General features: G+C 39.5%; 1 protein-coding gene across 2 annotated transcripts in view; it reads left to right on the top strand.

The window, feature by feature from the left end:
* Positions 1 to 16,780, top strand: part of LOC121963031 (interleukin-1 receptor accessory protein-like 1) — a 335,394-nt gene that overhangs the window by 13,990 nt on the left and 304,624 nt on the right. Inside the window, exon 1 of one of the 2 annotated variants that reach the window (XM_088074546.1) lies at positions 12,723 to 12,811. The exons of the other annotated variant lie outside the window; for it this stretch is intronic. The gene's annotated coding sequence lies outside the window, so the exon portion shown is untranslated. Of the gene's footprint in view, positions 1 to 12,722; positions 12,812 to 16,780 lie in introns of those variants that run through there. 2 annotated transcript variants of the gene reach the window in all.

The raw sequence follows: 16,780 nt of genomic DNA, 5'->3' as shown, positions 1-16,780 counted from the left end.
GTTTTGGCACCTTGGCATTGGCTCCTTTTTTCAGCCCCAGAGATTGCTACTTGCTGCAGATGCATGAAAAGATATGGACCCTCATCTTACTATAAACTTCATACTGGAGAGGTTATTTTGAGGATGTTGCCTTGGAGGTTATGCGCAGGCCACACTGCATGTGTGAGCAGGGTGTGATCACATTGGCGGCATTTGATGTTGTGACGCTGCTGCAGAGCTGCTTACTGTTATAACTACTGTATTTTCACAATTGACAGCACATACTTCACTTACTTATGAAGCTGTGCAGCCACTGCATCGTCCACTCAATCATGTTTGAGCGGGCTTTGATTCCATGCAGCTAAACAGTCCATGGCGAGAGCAAGAGGCTAAATGCATTCTCTTCACCACTCAGCTATTTTATTCTTTCAAGTAAGAAAAAGAAGGCTAAATCCATTGTCATTAAAATGTGAGGTTCTTACGCCGCGACACTGCCTGCGTGAGTGTTGTGGAGCTTTTCTGTTCCCATTTCAAAATAATAGCCTTCTGACAAGGTTTCTGTTGATTTGATCCCCTCGGTTGTTGACACAAGGCATTTTATTGTGCAATATTTGAAGCCTGTGTTGTTGAAAATGCAGGAGCTTGTGCAGCTTCATAAATGAATGGAATATGCGCTCACAATTGTGAAAACACAGTATTTAAAGCAGCAGGCAATGCTGTAGCAGTGTCGCAGCAACAACGCTGCCTGTGTGAATACCACAAGTGTGCAAGATACACTAGTTTGGCGAGTGCATGCAGTGTGTCCTGGGTTTTAGTTGCCATTACTATGATGCACAGGACATTTACCATAACTATGTGTAGTCCTTGGATTATACCTTGTTAAACTTGAAAAGAAGATGATGGTCGCGGGGGGGCTGGAGCCAATCCCAGCTGTCATCGGGCGGAAGGCGGGGTACACCCTGGACAGGTCGCCAGACCATCGCAGGGCCGACACATATGGACAGACAACCACACACGCTCACAGTCACACCTGAGGGCAATTTAGAGTCACCAATCAACCTGAGCTGCATGTCTTTGGACTGTGGGAGGAAGCCAGAGACAAAAACTGTACAAAACATGTTAATTTTTACCAACTCGGACTGGCTCTCATTGCTATTTTTTTATTGGAGGATTGTCCATACCAAATACTAATAGAAAATTTGTGCAAACATGGTCAGAGTAAATGGAGCTGATAAGATGGTGCCTCTTAGAGTAGATAACAACCCAGCCTAGTGAGTCTTTTGAGTCTGCTGGGAACAATGATGTTTCAGTAAAACAAATATAATCTCCTTTACCCCGGGATGTGCTGCCCACTTTAGATGGCAAGGCCCTGCCAGAAAACCATTTCACCCTCTACCTCTGATCAAACCCCTTTCACTTACATTTTATTGTGTGGCTGTCCTTGCCCAGTCAAGAGAATTTGTAGATGTTATTTATGGAGAGCTCATAGTCTTTTTTCCCCAGCACCAATCCATTCAAGAGTGCACTTGTCTGTTGCATCTGCCTGATCAAAGTCAGAAGGTTTAATATGCTGCTTCTCCTGGTAGAATAGGTAAATAATCAAATCATAAATTTTATGCCACAGTCAGTGTGGTGAAACAGAGGGTGTTTTTTCAAGGTGGTAATGAAAGCCATTGTGCCACATCTCCACATTAATCATGTGGTGAATATTTTTAGTTGCCAAGATGGAGTCACAATAAAAGGATCAGAGCAGAGGGGAAATTCATATTCATAGAAGCCACTGCTATTGACTGTTAGCTACACCAAAGGGGGCTCAGCTACAGAAATAGCACAGTGTGTGAACAATGAAATTAAAACAGGAAAACTGGGGTGGGGTATCAATGATAAATGATGAGTAAAATTAATGTATTGTATAAGGTACTGTAATTGCTGCTTATTAACTGAACAGAAATGCAAACTAAAGAATGGCCTGTGTCTAATAATAATGCTAATATGCACTTTCAGTTATAATAAACAATTAGTCAAAGCATAACACTTTCTCTTTATCTATTGCAGTAAATACCAAAAATGGGAGCCATGTATATTGTGTTTCCACATTTTCATAACAAGTTGTTGTAACAGTTGAGGAAGGCATGTGCTGCCCACACACCTTTCTGAGTGTTTCACATCAATTGTTCAGAATGCGTAAAAGGCAAAGGCAGACATATCAAATGTATAATAATTTTCAATTTTGACAAAGCCGAATTTCATATCTTCTCGGTGTAGGAAGCCACCCACGCAGAGCACACATTGAGATGTGAGGCCTGCGCTGCAGTAATTCAGCCTCACATGGATAGCACTGAGTCTAGGTGACTGAGAGGAAAGGGACTAGAATGGCCGTCTTTTCTTCATCATTACATTACACTTGGCATTTAAACCAGCAGGACTAGCATGATCATTAGCTTTTACATTTGACTAACCAGTTTAAAGCCCTGAGTATCTCCCTCTCAGAGGTTCAGCTTCAAAGCAGCCCTGCTGTCACTTGACACTTGATCAAGTTGCTGCCCAACTTCAATGTTAAAGTGGACAGTCACTGCTGCTCACTGCTTCCTTGTCTTCAGGGAATCAATTATTTTCATGGCCGACATAAAATGTGAGGAAGTGATGAGCAAGAGCTCCCACGGATAGGCAGACTGAGCCAAAAGTTGTAGCAGTAGTCCACAATATTCAAGATGTAATAGTATGCAGCATATACGCACTCTACTATGATATGCATACTGAGGCAAATCTGAAAAAAAAATAAGGGAGATTTGGGATCATTTATTATTTATCCCAAAGATAAGTGTGAAGAAGATAAGTGTTGCTTGAGAAATAACTTTATGTCAATGTATGATACACAATGTTTCTCATATGTAACTCATTTCATTTTTTTGGCAAATACAAACTGTTGGCAAACTCACATTCACAAATTTAAAATAGTTTCCTTATGAGTTGTTTTTTACGTGGTGTTTAATTTAGTTTTGTCTTCTTAGAGAGTTGAGTTGGCTAGCAACACTACTTTGGGTCTGCAAGTTATTGTGTTATGATTAAACATGAAACTAAACTACACAAATGAATTTGACTCAAGGGCTGTGTCCACTAATGTGTTTTGTCCTTGGGACTAGTGTATTTTGTTCATTTGTTGCAATGGAAGTGCCGTGTATTTATGCGGCATTAAAAACGCCAGCACAGTGGAGGAGGGACAAATATACTGTAGGTCGCTAACGTAAAGCTACATTACTGGAGGTTTGACTAAACAGCGTTCAGCGCATCAGGTGATAAAAGCACAACTCTCACCAGCTACACGCAGTCAGGATAGACTATAACTTTAGGATTGACAGTGACAACACTTCAGAGAATTTCAACTAGAAAAAATATGAAAAAGCCAGAGCGCCCTGAAAAAAAGGGTGGGCGCTCTCTCTCTAGGTGCTTGCATGTACCCTTTCCTCATAGGGGATAATTAAAAATAAGACACTTGCAATGAGAACACACAATGTGGACAGAGGCACTTAATGTTGAGAAAGTTGCTTGTCATTTTAGTCCACCTCTTTATTCGAGCTCTTCCCGCGTGGTGCATCAGTCTGACACCAGCTGGTAACATTGATTAGAGTCCTGCTATTTAACAAGCCACGAGAGTAAATCATTGGTGAGGGTTACAGTTTGATGACTGCAAACTGGTGTTGATATACCACCAGGCATAATTCCAGAATCACAAAGCCAGAGGAAGAGATGATAGAATGAGAAGAGTTGATGCTAGATGTATTGATCGAGTATTTGCACAGCTAGACTGTGCAAATACCACAAAAATCTGATGATATTTTCTGAGTTGACTGCAGATTTAACTTTGCGTTCTGACATTATTATTGAATACTTATTAAAGGTCCTTGCAGCATCACATAAATGCCCATTTCAGTTCATTATCTTTGATTATCGTTCAGTGGGAGTGCAACATGACGTAGACCATAATGCAGGAAATAAAGCCTCTGAATTTTCACATTTTATAAGTAACAACACACACATACACGCCTTTGGTTTTGAACATCTCCTTATCTCTAGACTCCTCAAGGTTGCCAGGTACGGTGTTAGAATAATGACAGCTGTTGTTCTAAAGCGTTTTTCAGCTAATCTAAGTGGTTGTACCGCGTTTGCATGTCCTTGATTATCCCTCTCCACAGTGATGTGCACATCTTGTAATTACTGCACACCCACAGACGGATGCTCTGAGTGATCAGACAGATCTTTGGACTAAATTAGCAGCCTTCATTCTGTGGGAGATGAGGGGAAGATTCTGCAGGTAACAAATCCTTAAAGCCGAAAATTAGCTCCAAAAATTATGAGCACAAACACCAGTAGCTTCAGTTTTTTCTTTCTTTATTATTTGGTAATGGGCTTCACTGTAAGAAAATATTGATATATCAGCAATATCAGAGGTTTAATCAGCACGTGGTGCAACAGTTTATTCAACTTTTGTTTTAAGAAAAAATGCCCTACTTTCTCTATAATCAGTTGTCGGGAGCACAATTTTATCCAGCATCCTCCGCTGTTGCTGCTTTTGACAATACCTCATTACCTAATAATTTCCCCACCCTGTGGACATGGCCAGTGACAGCTTGTAATTAATAGTTGTTCAAAGGAAGATTTTAGATTGTTGGAAATAGGCTTATGAAGTTTTTGCAGATCTTTACTTGTCCAAAAGGTGTTTGAAAAGGTGTTTTCCCTGACCTTAAGACCACTACGCTGAAGAAATAACCGATGTGCTGGCAAAAGCTGTCAGCGTTAGTGCATTTCCAAACCCATCAAAAGAACATTTTAATTTCCTGCAACATTTTGCCAAGTGAGTTAACAATCCTCAACAGCAGTGGGGAGAGCAGGAAATAAATGAAAACAGTGGGAGGCAAAAATAAGGGGTAGGAATTAGGAGCCAGGAAAAGAGCATGAGGAAGACACAAGACTAAAGGAGAGTAGGAATAAAGGAAGAGAGGGGGGGAGATGAGAGGATGGAGATTAGAGGACAGCAGCTGGTGACTGTGAGGGGTCTTGTCTCTGAACGCTTCTGTAAAGCGATGACACCTGGCCGGCATGCAGAGCTCAGCATGACCAGCCAGTTCTGAGACCTTTGCCTAAGTAAAGCGTCTCCTAACGGAGAGCAGGGACTGGCAAGAGACTGAACAAGAGAAAGACAGTGGGCTGAAATACTTCACTTGGAGCATAAGATTGCAACATTTTGTTGAATTCAATAAAAGTAATGTCGAATAAGCTTGGACACAGACAGCGGTGTACATAATGAGTGAACACAAGCCGTGTTAGACACTTAAAGCTAGGCAACATTGCTGGAAATGAATATTTCTGGAAAGCATAATACTGCTGTAGAATAATACAGAGTTAGTGAAACTTTGCCTGTATTAAAATTTAGAAAGAAAATTTAATTTGCTTTACGGTGTTCTACAGAGCAGCACTTGTACTAGAGAACACCTTTGAGTTTTCTTAAGCGGTGAAAGGTATACCATGCAGGATTTTTCTGGGTAAAAAAAAAAGTTTATACTTATAAACAAGTAGGCCAAGCCCTCTCAATCATCAGTTACGACTCACTAGAAGTGTTTGGCAATGCAGTGACCTTGTTCTCTGTCTGTATTGTCTTATTTACTTATTTCCTGCAGCACCAAGACAATACAAACACGCAGGTGACGTCAGGACTTTATATAAAGGCAGCGATCAGTTAGTAGCAGCACCCATTCATGAGGAAGCCTCAAAACATGCAAACATTTCACTGAAAAACTTAAACTCAGAGAGGTGAGACACCAAGAAGACAAAGCTTGTTTCACAACGAGAATAAATTTGGGGTTCTTTTTTTTTCCAATATATTTTACCAGCATTATGAGAAACATAATAGTCAGTCCTCCACCCACTTATAGTACAGTCTAGCCCACCTGCAGAGTACCCAAGTTTTTGTTACCTTAGAATGAGCTGTTTGTTTCTAGGTACATGCTGAGCAGATCCTCTTTCATGAAGTCTGCCATGTTGTTTCCACATTAGCCCAGAACAGACAAGCCAAACACTAGCTTTAGATAGGTCCAGTCACATTTTTGCGTCAGGCACCGTAGAGGGGAGTTTAAGTTGGTTGTAATCTGCAACCTCCCTGCTACACGCTACTAAATCCTACACACTAAACCTTTTAAGACTCAAATTGCAACACGTTTGTTCATGACTTGTGCAATGAGTGAAAGTGTCTGACCTGGTCATGGTTCAATCATAAAATCTGAATGCAACACAGAGCCTGGCTGCAGACAGCTCTGCTTCTAGTTTCTCCTAGCTGTTTTGGAGAAATATTATTGATGTACATAGAAAACCCTGGAGAGACACAAGATGCCAACACACACAAGACAACAAATCACCAATTATAGTTAACATCAGAAAATGGCAATTCTGTTCTCTGAAACCAAGTATAAACTCTATGGGGAAAAATCCAGTTGTTATTTACAGTTATCACTGCTGTTTTCTAATGCACAATAACTGTATGTTTACCAGCCTTGAATGAAAAGGAGAAAAATTCTGCTGCTGCTATAATTCGTTATCCAAACACTTTTATTTGAGCTGATGGAATTGCTTTGATTAAAGTTAAACATACAATGAGTTGAGAGAAAATGTGACTCATCCGACTGTAAGCACAGAGTTGACCTTTATGTCAAGATGGCTAATGTTCCATCTCTCCACCTAATCCATCTTACAGGCTAAGTTGTGTAATCAGCCCCGAGCAGCCCATTGCTGATGCTTTGTCATCATGGATGCTGCTTACATTTTCAGTGGGTTGTCTACAAGCTCGGTGAAGTACAAAATAATTACCAGCACAAGTGGTGCACCACCTCTCTGTGTTGCGTGCTCCACATGGACTCACACGGGTAATTAAGTCTGCGAGTCGGAGATAAGAGAAAATAGACAAAAGACACTCAAACACATCTACACAAAATTTATGCAGGACAAATTGCATTAAACAATATACGTTGTAGTTACAACTAATCTGTTTAATTTGTCACACCTTTCATTGCCCTGCTGAATACTTAAAGGCGTGCATGCAAGGCAATTTCATATTTTGGCATCTCCAAGCAGCAGAGTAGTAAAACCGCACAAAAGATGTAACTTTTAATACCTGGAAATAAAGTTACATGACAATGAGCTATAGACTTGTGGGCCTAAATCAAAGTACAAGGAAAAAAGGGCAAAAGACATGCTGTAGCTGGACTCAGCAGCTTACTCTCAGTTAACAGAGTTTAGATTTGACAAAGTTTCAATTCACCACCTCCTGTGGGTAGAGATCAGATTATCTCTGCAACCAGAACTTCATTTAGGAAAAAAAGAGAATCCACAGGCCTCAAGGAACCCACGCTTTGTGATGCTGGATGATAACGTTTCATCATGTAATCTTGTCCAGCACAGCTTTTAAGTTTCACCACATGATCAGAGCTGGCTTTATGTTGTTTTCCCCTTGATTACATGGCATATCGTGCATGAAGGATGAGTTAGAGTTAACTTAAATCATTTTTGAGAAATTACTTATTCAACTTATTCAATTTGAAAACAGAAATGACTTTGTCATAAGACATATTTTGGTGGAAGGTTTCAAGCAATGTTGTCAAAAACTACCTTCCTTGATCAGTCCCTCCGAGATTTTGCAATGTTGCAATTGCAACAATTCACGCAAAATCTGGCAATCCCTTTGAATTCTACACAGCCTTGCAATTTGTCCGATCATCTTTGACTCGTTTTAATGTGCATTTGCGAGCGGAGCAATTTATCCGCTCGGCCCCCTGCTTTCTCGCTCTCTCTGTTTATCATGAGACTACTGCGACGGCTAAGACAGTGACACACAGTGACAGGGAGCACTGTCAGCAGAACAAGGCCAATTTCCTCAAATGTTTATCAATGGCGTCATTGACTGATTCGAGTCATTTCGGTGAGTGTTGATTATTGAATGAAATGCATCATATATGATATGATCCTATGTAACTGTAACTTCAAAACCGCTTATGAGAAAAAACACCCTAAAAATATATCAACTTGAATTGCAATTTTTTTTTTTTTTTTTTTTTAGAAAAGCTGCCGCAAAATCAGGCATGTCAGGCAGCAAAAATCTCAAAAACAGCCCGTGAAATCCTGAATGGACTGCTTTATTTTCAAGTCATCACATTATTATCAAGTGGTGCAAATACAATCAAATACAAGCATTTGGGTCTAAAATCTACAGCTTGCTTGTCCATCATGTTTTTTAGCAGAATATTCTCTGGGATCATGTGTCTGTGCTCTAAAAGTAATGTTTCTTAATTATTGCTTGTATTTTTCTGGCAGTATTAAAGGGAACTGCAGCAATTTAATATTGTAATTCTGTGAATTTTAGGGACTTGAGACATAAATATATAAATCAAAATTGGCACAGCAGAGGTCAAAATATACTCATCTAAAGTGTGGGTCAGGCTTTTAGAACAATTGAAATTGCACTTCACATAATGTAATGCAAAAGCCTCTTTTGCTTGACCGGCCTTGCCAATTAATTATGACTTTCCTCTGTCCTAAATTTCCAATTTTAAACTCAGATTAATTATTTTTTTTTTCCCTTGTAACTCAGATTAATTATTTTTTTCTTGTAATGTCCTGCTTTAATACTAAAGGAATACACACACACACACCATCCCCACCTCCACATGCAATGGATAAGCAGTGTTTCTTCTTCTTTTTTTTCTTGTTTTTGGCTGTAATGTGTAGTAACACAAATGTCATATTACTCTGTATAAGAGTTTCTTTACCTACTTGTCACTTAAGAATGAGTCTGCTCAGTCTAGTTTCCGCTCATTATTCACAAGGTTCCTCTCCTCCACACTCACTCTCCCTCATGCACACACGTACACACGCACATGCACACACGCACACGCACACACACACACACACACACACACACACACACACACCTTTGCACTCTCTTCACACTTTTGTGCACACAGGTCTCCTGGCAGATAAATTATAGATCACAGGTTTGGTCAGCCATCGTTGAGAAGAGTTCAAAGAGGAAGCAGTACTGTACCTACCTACATCCACCCACACACACACACACACACACACCCACACACACACACACACACACACACACACACACACACACACGTGCGTGCACACACGTAGAGACACTATAGTGTACATTCCCTGCAGCTACAGACCTATATGACAGAAAAAATTTAAGTGAGAGGAGGAGAAAAAAGACTGATGTTTTCTGTACAGTGAATGAACAGGGTGGAGAGTGTGGGAGGACAAGATAAAGAGAGCTGAAGGAAAAAAAACTGTGTAGAGGAGAAAATGTGCCATCTCCTTTGACATATTGTAGTCTTCATTGGCTGATTTTGCTGACATTATATCTTTGGTAACAAGGGAACCGACGATATGACGACACATGACAGCCATCTCAGTACAAGGAAAGCGTGCGCTTATTTAACAGCAGCATTGCTGCAGAAAATGCCTTCAAATGAGACCAGGAAGATGACTGCATGTACAGAGTACAGTGAAAGAAACTGTGTCCTTCATCTCCACTTCTAGAAATGTAGTTTGTGATACCACAGCTTTTATGCAAAGCCACTTGCTGATTTGACTAACTGATGAGTTAAAAGGTTTTTTTAAGTCATGAGTGGCTTGTTTTGTTACTTGTTTTGCAGAGATTTAATTGTGGAGCGAGGTAAAACCAGCTATGATGATGGCCTTGATAGCAGCATCTATCTTGTCGACAGCACCTGCCATATGGCCAATGGTTGTTATCTGTCATTGGTTTTGGCACAACGCTCGACAACAGTTTAACAACGTTATTAGTTCTGCCCATGCAGCTGATTGGATACTTGTTAGTCTCCCATTGGTGCTCATTGGTCATTGGTCATCGGTCATGATGCCAGATGAATCAAGGTCTAGACCCAAACATAGGAGACACACACCAGCCTAACAAAACTGCTTAGTCACACTCATGAGGCTGAAATTATGACACTAAATTAGTGCTAACCACTCTAACTTTACTCTGTGAAGAGACTTAGTCACGCATAGTGGGGGTCCAAAGGTTAAATGATATTGAATTAGTTTTCCCTGGTAGTCCTCTTCTGGTTTAATGAGCAGTTGAATATTATGAGTGTAGCAATGAAGCCGATTTAAGCCTTGAACACTGAACACAAAAGTTCAATTTGCAATACTAAAAAGGTTGGATTGTTGTGAAAGAATGCCAGTGCAGCTCTCAGTATGACCTAGAGGTATGTTGTTTTGTATAAATACTATATAGCATATGGAAGATTGCAGGTTTATGAGTGACAATAGCTCTGTATAAATCAATAGGAAGCAGATCATTAATGGCTATCTTTGAAACCTTCGGGATGTGCTTCTTAGTCGCAGCTTAATTGCTGCTGTTTCAAAAGCAGATGGCACAGAGCCAGAGGAAAGTTCCACATTAACTTTATTACAGTAAGCCCTCAAACTGGGAAAAAGTTCTTTGAGTGTGGGTTGTGAGTTTTGAGGTCAGTACTTACTTTAAAATAATGTTCAAGGAAAATAATTTGAGCTGCGAGAAAAGCATTGGCTGAGCTATGTCTGATAAAAAAAAAAAAATTTAAAAAATCAGCCTGGTTGAATCGTGTTCAGTGACCTGATTGATAATTACTTTTGGCTACCGTGGGTGCGCCTTTATCATACACTTCAGCCTTACATGCCAGGAAGCTGAGTCTGGTTGAATATCATTCCAGCTCGAATTTTCTGCAGGTGTGTTCAAGCTTCAGAAAACCATGGTGTTGCTTTCTTCCAGCTCAATTTCTTTTAATTATCTTTGCCACTGAATTACATGTCAAGCAGTTCAGTGGCAAAATTATGAGATATCCTTTGATGCAACTGATGCAGTTCGTCAAAGGCACAGATCCCAGGTGTTTTTTTACAGATAAAGAATCTGCAATCTTGAGATTGGAGGAGACCGTGAAACATGGCTAGAGGGTGTGTGCAGGGTGTTTACTTAGTGGCTCATGTGCGATTGGCTTGGTGTGTGCCATCTAATGGCTTTATTTGATGTGTAGTAAATGTTAGTTTTCGTCCTGTGTTCCTTGCCTGGAAGCTCCACTGATAAGGTGGAAATAAAATGAGGTTTCCAAAAATGAGTCTGCTTCCACTTTTTTTTTTTTTTAGAATTTTTCAAAAAAGATGTCATATCTATCTAGCACATCACAACACAGTGTTGTATTATTTTGGAAATTATGTTTATTAAACCTTTAGAAGATCAAGAGAAAAAAAAAAACAGAACAAATCTGTAAAAGGCTTGCTGAGACAGAGTTCTTTTATGCAGTTAGTGCCCATCTGAAAGCTGCAGGCAGGAGCAGTTTTAAAATGCAGGCTCCAGGGTGGACAGTTGCCATCTTGCCTCTGGCTTTATCAATGCTGGCATCTGACACTGGCAGCAGTGCTGGCGCTCAACCCTCCATTGAAGAAGAAGAGAGAGGGTCACGTATTTCCACTTTGCCCTTGTACACTTCTAACAAAGACATCGTCTGAATGATATCTGGAAGGAGAGAATAAAAAGTAAATCTGCCCTTCATTGGGGTTGCTGAGAGTTTTTAAAAAAAAAAAAAAAAAAAACACAAAAAAGTACCCCTGTACATATTGTATTTCATACACAGAAAGTCAAGTTTTGCAGCTCGTGACCAAACACTGGCAGGGAAATTTATTCAATCAAAAAAATTCTATAAAAAGAAGAAATGTACTTGGTGACTTTGATTGCATTGTGCTGAACTCCCAAAACCCCCAAATGCGCACAAAAGCTGTTTCCTGTTAGCGTTCCTACATTTCTATTTGGTAACAGTCTGCAATTTATGCATAACCACAACACAGTGGCGAAGGAAATAGCAACTCGTGTGGCTAGCTCTCGTAAGACTTAGGACTTTTAAATATTTTGGACAGAGTCATATTTAGCATGTTCTCTGTGGACTACAAAGGACCGCGACTGCTGTCACAGTGATAAATTCTCGAGATACACACTAAAATAAAAATGTAACTAAGATAGGGAAAGTTTCTTCACTCATGATGCTAAGAAACCTGCTTATGGAAGAAAGCTGAAAATATCCTGGTTTTGTTCATGTAAATGCATGTAATGTGCCTCCAGGTCATGTGTAAAAGGCATGTGAAAAAGAGCGTATTGAAGCTCAGTGAAGGATTATATGACAATGTTCTGTCAATTGTGAACAGTGGAGGAGCCACACAGAGCTCATTTTCTTACAAACTGCCATAATGTCTGTAAGAATGCCAAGCTGGGTTTCAGTCCGTGCACCACTCTGTTAGACGGATGATAATGGTTGCTCTTGCACTACTTTTCAGCGTGGCACACTTAAGTTAATAAGGAGCATTCTGAAACTTCTGCTTCTTTCCCCAGCAGCTCCACTCCTATATAATACCAAATACCTTTGATTTTATTGTTATTTTTGTCATTCCTACTGCTTTATGTGGCACACCTAAAGGAATGTGACCACATTTACATGAGATTTGAGAGTGATTTTGTGCCAATTATTTGGGTCAATTTGCATGTTTATATTTGCTTTAAACAAAGAAAATTAATTTCAAACAGAAGCCACATCCAGTAATATTGCTGAAGTTAAACTAACATTTATTATGTGAATATAGTATGGTTGCAGTGGGGCGGAACGTTTGTGTTTGCTCCTGTTGCTCTGAGGTCGACGAGAGAGCACCCCTCCCGCTGCTGCCTCAGAGGCAATTTGGCACCTTGGTCCTCACTGCTCCTGCTCCTGCTTTTACCTGCTTCATACAGGTTGGTAAATTGTCAAACCCTAACTATCTTATTAAGAAAGCTAAGCGTAACTTTTGTGCCCGTTTGTTTAGAGTTCAATGTGTGTGTGAGACGACTCTTTAATGAGTTAACGAGCGAGAGAAAAGTCCGACTTACCGGAGTTTTCAGCGATGACGTCATACGACGCGTGTGATTATCGCGATGTTACAGTGGCAGAGGTAATGTGTGGAGGGCTCCTGCACACTAAATGTTTGGCTGATTGTGTTCATTCTGAAGAAAAGAAATGGTTAACATGTGACACAGCACTCTCTGATCAATATGCCTAACAGGTCTGTGAAAAGGGTGCAGCTTAATGTCAGGGATGACACATATAAAGGAGCAATTCGCCCTATTTTGATTTGCACTAAATATGAACAAGACTGTTGATACCAGCTGTATACTGTGAGCAAGAGTGATTTATTCACTCATGTTGGTTGAAATGGATGCCAATTGAAATGTGTTTACAATAACAGGGACTGGTTACCGGGGAAAAATGTGTGTTTTGTGGAAACTGAATGTTGTGAGAAATGGACTCTACTTACCTCAGTAGGAACCTAAATGTCACACAATGTAATGTAATGTATTGATTAGAAATGTTTGTGTATATGATTTGAATTTGTTAAGTAAAACAGCCAGAGAGGCAATTTGGAGGGAAACAGATCGCACCTCGTCCTCATTGCTCCTGCTTTTACCTGTTTCATACAGGTCATACAACTGTTACTGTGGTCTTCATTCCTGAGATGCGTAACATTTACAGTATAGCTATAAGCAACAGGCGAGCTCTCTTGCAACTTGAACTTCTGCAGACAGCGATACTCACATGGACGCGTGCACTTTCATTCATAGTAAGGCCGCGGGTTCGCGTCAGCCCGCAGCAGTAAATGGGAGGGCTGGGAGGTGAATTTACAGTCCTCACTGCCAGTTTTGAGTGAAACTGAAATTAGAAGTCCACTGCTGGGTCAGTCAAATATCCAACCAGCAGAAGGGGAGTGCCATATCATGTTTGTAATGATAATACCTGTATAATTTTTGGTGCAAAGAAAAAATCATGTTACGATATTAGCAATATTTTGACCGTATGAATATATTTATTAGTTATAGATTCAAGAGAACTTCTTTGTATTAAACATCTGTTCAGATGCGTGATTTTATTTGTTGTCCTATTTATATTTTATCCAGAATGTGAACCTCAGAGTTACTATTGTTGTTTATAAAGTCAAGAAATGACATATCATTTGTATTTAGTTTTTACTGAATATTTAAAAGCAAACTTACATTTGTGGTGACATATATCATTATAACCCATACTTTGTTGCTGTTCCTGAAATTATTATTAATAAAAAAAAAAAACACATTTGAAAAACTCAACAGCAATTTCTCTTTTCAGAAATTTGTGACTCGCTTACTTAAGATAATCCAAAGACCTTTTTGTGTGCACTTTCATGGAGGAACTATAGTATTTTCTTTCTACCAAATAACACCCTCCAACCGTATCACTGCACAGAATGAAGTTCTCCCTTAAAAACTGATGGCAGAAAACAAAACTGCCATATGGATTGTTTTTAAGGACCATGTGCATTGAAGAAGGCACTGGCATTTATTGTTCAGGCTGCAGAAATGTCGCCCATCTATTATAGTGTTTGGGCTTCCAACTGTATTGACTCTATTTTATTTGTTTGGTCCTGGTTCTGGATGATAATGGATTGTGGGTATTGATACAGCTTCAAAAAAGACCTGTCATCCGGAATGATTTCACATATTTGAGCACTATTACTCAATATAAGATGGACATTTTCTGTAGTGTACAAACTGTTTGTTAGCACCCGCGTAAACATGTGAAGTAATATTTCTCAATAACAACTGAGATAGTGCCACCTGTCAGATACCTGGAGGTGCTTTTGATAAAAGCGTGTGGAAGACATATTTCATCCCAGGTGTTGTGCATCTGTTTTTTCCCCTTCATGGTTTCATCCTCTTTCATCCACAGTGATCTATGTGAGTTCCCACCCGCTCATTTTTTTCCCCCCTTTCAGTTTAAGCTCTCATGTAGAATTTTGCTTATTTTTCACCTCACTCAGTTACCTTTTAGGCTACCAGCAGGGATACTTTGCTTTACAGTGAATTATTGATCAGATATTTTTCTCGGCCTGACCTTTTTTTTTATACAGTTTTCACGGGGAACAGGTAGCTGTTATTAGCAGGTCAAATTGAGCTGAACTGAAAAGACATTTTTAATAACTGGAGTTTTACACAGCTCAAAAGGTTAATATTTTTTTACTGGAGTCCACATTATAGTGGTAATCTGCAAGATTACTGCTTTAGTGTTTCTTCGTTTTTCATAGCTACTAAAGCCTCAGTACTTTAGCATGAAGACATATGGAGCTTGTTACTATGAGTTCACAGCAGGGGCCCTTCTCATGTCCTCATACACACTCATGCCTTGTTTTATCTGACAGAAGTTTGTAGTAGGCTCTCATCACGTATCACAGGGGACATCAGATGTTGATGATGGGTAAATGTCTTAAGGGCGGCTGCAAAGATGGCATGTACAGAGTATGTGATCCAGAGGAAATACTCAGGCTTCACACTTTGAAGTCGGTATCAAAGCCTTTCACCTGTTGCTGTATTTCTCCCACGAACAAGTTGAGGATCAAGCATGGTGAAATACTGTCGATAATTGGTTCCACACAACAGCACTGTCTGTGTTTTAAACTTTAATGTGGACATCTCTTCCAATTTTTCTATATATTGATGCAGATTTTCTTTTTATTTTGTCTACTCATTGTGAAAACACAGTTTACATTTATAACACAAAAGGGTCGGATGTTAACTTTAGGGTTTGGAGGGTTTAATTTCGGCAATAAACAGATAAGGATAAAAAATGGCAAAACAACAATCACAACAAATAACTTTTCATTTTCAAACTGTGAACAAAGAGCAGTTTTTCCACATTGATCATTGCTTCAAATGTATTTCACAAGGACACAAACATCGTGATTACATTTATGAAGACTTCATGTTGTTTCAAAGAAATTACAAAAAGAAAACAAAAACCCAAACATTTAACTTCTTATTTTTTTTCGTTGGAACTACTTTGTAAAGGAGAAATAGTCCCAGTGAAAACTGGGGACAGTTTGATTTCATACATTGTGTCTCTACTTGATAGAAAAGACTGGAATATCCCTCTAGCCAGCTATCCTCATTGCTGCAAGAGTATTTATTTTGATGACGTTGGATATTGGATCCTTGTAAGACATGGAAAGGTAAACACAGTGGTCGACCAATGCTCTCTTGGCTCAGTGCCATAATGAGCTGTATGCACATTACACTACTTAGTATTACTTTGGGACTCCTTTGTCATCGTACAGCTCCTGTACTGCAAAGATGTGCCTCAAGTATTACACAGGAAAAAACAATCACGCGCTGTTTGTGTGCTTATTAAGGGCTTTTATCCCAACGGGACTCCTGGTGGAGTTAAGACTTCAATTAATATGCTCATTATTTTCATTCCAGATAAATTCTACAACAAATCATTTTAGGGCTGTTAGAATGAATTTTAGGATTCAAATATAAATTGAATAGTGAAAAAAATATATGTTACTAATCGAATACTAAAATTATGTGTGTCTTTTCATCCTTTCATTCATTCACAAGTCTCCTTCTCGCTTTGGCTTTTCCTCACGTCTAAACGAAATGCTTTCATCATGTGTGATAAAAACAAACTGCATACAAAATAACCAAAGAGGAGCTTCTTCAGCTTGACCTGCCTATGACCATGTCTCACCTCCAAGTGTTAAAACAGGAAATGAAGAAGTGAACTCTGGGATTGATGATATCATTTACGACATAAAATTACTAACCTTTTTTCCCTTCTGTTGGTCCCAGAAGCTATTGGTTGTGTTCCAGCAGAGTGTGGTGTGATCGTATCCCTTTCAGGAGCTTTGTCATCCA

Source organism: Plectropomus leopardus, chromosome 24, assembly GCF_026936395.1.
Source record: "Plectropomus leopardus strain MGB_pleo_1.0 chromosome 24, ASM2693639v1, whole genome shotgun sequence".
NCBI classification, from domain to species: domain Eukaryota; kingdom Metazoa; phylum Chordata; class Actinopteri; order Perciformes; family Serranidae; genus Plectropomus; species Plectropomus leopardus.
The sequence above is the reverse complement of the archived record's forward strand: the minus strand, read 5'-3'. Positions and strand labels throughout refer to the sequence as shown.